Here is a 2,932-nt window from a genome sequence, read left to right as displayed (position 1 = left end):
CCAGTGAGTGATTATCACATTGCTGGGAGGGTATAGAAAATGGTATATAAGTTGGAAAATGTTTGAATAAAATCGGCTCCAGTCCTGATCAGACTGTTCCCAGAAGAACTGCCTCCAAGTGGTCTTCTTGCTGTCCAGATTCTCTGGTGCGGGTCCTAACCCACCCTTGGTCAGTGCTGGTCACCGACACTCACTAATCATCAGGGAGATGCAAATCAAAACCACACTGAGATACCCCCTAACTCCAGTCAGAGTGGCAATTATCAATAACTCAAAAAATAACAGTTGCTGGAGAGGGTGTGGCGAAAAGGGAACACTTCTACACTGTTGGTAAGAGTGCAAACTAGTGCAACCTCTGTGGAAAACAGTATGGCAATTCCTAAAAGCTCTAAATATTGACCTCCCATATGACCCCGCAATCCCCCTACTGGGAATATACCCTGAAGAACACAGATCACTTTATAGAAAAGATACCTGCACACGTATGTTTATCACAGCATTGTTCACAATAGCATGAACCTGGAAGCAACCATGCTATCCATCAAAAGAGGACTGGATTTTAAAAATGTGGTACATATACACGATGGAATACTACACAGCCATAAAAAAAGGACAAAATTATGAATTTCGCAGCAACCTGGATGGAACTAGAGTCTATAATACTGAGTGATCTCTCACAGAAACAAAGATCTGAGTATCACATGTTCTCACTCATATAGTGGACCTTGAACATCCAATGTAATACTATAAGAAAATGACTGACAGTAGTGGGAAACTATGGGGGGGGAGGGGAAGAGAGATGGGATTAACGGTAGTACATATTTGTCCGGGGATGGGGAGACACCTCTTATCAACAAGGGTGCCTGAATGAAGCATATTTGTATACCTAACCCTTAACTGTACCCCACAATATCATAATAAAAAATATTGATTAAAATAAAAACCCTGTACATTATTATTATTATTACTGTTGTTTTTGTTATTTGCCTTACAGAAATGCTTGGACTATAAAATCTCCATATTTAACTAGGCAGTAAGGCCTTCTGGCATGTATACTGTTCCTTGGATTTTTAATCTATTTTTGGGTCCATTTTTATTATAATTACTCAGGTCTATTTTACTCTCTTCTCATCATGTCCTTTGGTTTTCATAAGCCTCTTTCAACCTTTCAGAATGATCACTCAGCTCAATATAATTTTCAGCATAGTAATTTAAGCCCATTTTTGTATCATGTTTCTTCTTTTAGGCATGTAAGTCTGCTCTCTAATTCCCATGTGATTCAATTTAGTTCCTTGGGCTACAATTTAGGCTTTTTTTTTTTTTTGAGTTGGAGTCTCACTCCGTCGCCCAGACTGGAGTGCAGTAGCTGCTCCCGGCCACCACAGCCTCGACCTGCTGGGCTCCGGTCATCCTTCCGCCTCAGCCTTCCGAGTAGCTGGAACTACAGGTGTGTGCTACTACTCCTGGCTAATTTTTTGATTTACAGTAGAGATGATGTCTTGCCAAGTTGCCCAGGCGGGTCTTGAACCTGCGGGTTCAGGCAATCCACTCACCTCAGCCTCCCAAAGCGCGGGATTACAGGCTGAGCCACCAAGCCTGGGTCAGTTTTGGCTTTTGATGCATGCTTCCTCCATACCTGTATGAAGCATGCCATGATTTCTTCATGAGTCCCTACTGCTGCATGCTTTTTTTTCCTGCTTTGATGCACAAAGTATTAAGGGTCATACTTGTTCCCAGCACCATATTTCAAAATAGACAGGATTGCTAGTGAATTTTGTTACTTCTGAGTGTGTGGTATTGTCCAAATTATTTAATTTACTGAAACTCAGTTTTTTCTCATCTGTAAAGTGTAGATATTATAATAAAGCCTACTTCACTGTATTTCTATGATAATTAAATGAGAAATTCAAGAAAAATTCTTGATAAAGTGTTTCATAGTAAGCACTCGATAAATTATAATGCTTTTATTTATGTTATTTATTAGTTTTGAACATTTGACATGAAGATAACTTCATGTATATACACTATTTCTCTGGTTGGAAATTTAATATTTTTGGAGACAAGAATCAAGTCTCAAACTTCTTATGAACTCTTCATAGACACTGTACTAGTGTTGTCTACAAGCACTAAATTAAATTCTGTATTTAATAAATATGTGGAGATAGGTTTTTGAAAACAAGGAGAGTTAGATCAAGAGATTTAGTGGAAGTTTGACATGGCATGTTTCAGATATCATTTTTTTGCATCCTTGTTAAGATGTGTACAGATCACATATTGAACATTTTAGGTCTCATTAGGGCCTTGTAGTAACACCGAAGCTACTTTGAAAACAATATGGCCAGAATATCCATGCAGTACCTATCGGATGGCTAGTGATGGATATGTGCCTTAGCTCACATGTCTGTTTTTGGTCACATGGTGTGAATAATGTGAAACACTTTATTAAGGTATGGTTTTGAAAGATTTCACTTTCTGAAATACCATGATGTATGCTACAGAAAAAAGCATGGAACCCTTCTCATTGAGCAAGAGATTGTGAGATTTTCCTAAGTGTGTATTCTGCAATGTGTTGATCTTATTGTGCTATCACAAAAGGTTCTTATTAGCCATGATACATACCATTGTTTAATATTTATGCGATATCATTACAAATGTAATTATAATACAAAGCACATTTTGCCTTGGTATAGACACCAAGATAGTATTATAAATAATTACATATAGAATACAAGGTCATTATTAATGACTAAGAAGACTCCTTTTGAATTTCCTTAATATTTAGTATATCATATGTTTGTCCAGCTAGGATAGTAAAGTTTGTTTTATGCTAACAAGGTTCTGTTTTTTCTTCTGCCATATGCAGTTACCTTCACTGTTTATTATATACTTTATTACTGTAAACCCCAATTTTTTTTTTTTTTTTTTTTGAGTT

This window comes from Carlito syrichta, unplaced genomic scaffold (assembly GCF_000164805.1).
Source record: "Carlito syrichta isolate Samal-C Ts95f unplaced genomic scaffold, Tarsius_syrichta-2.0.1 Scaffold306965, whole genome shotgun sequence".
Taxonomy (NCBI): domain Eukaryota; kingdom Metazoa; phylum Chordata; class Mammalia; order Primates; family Tarsiidae; genus Carlito; species Carlito syrichta.
Note: the sequence above shows the minus strand (reverse complement) of the source record.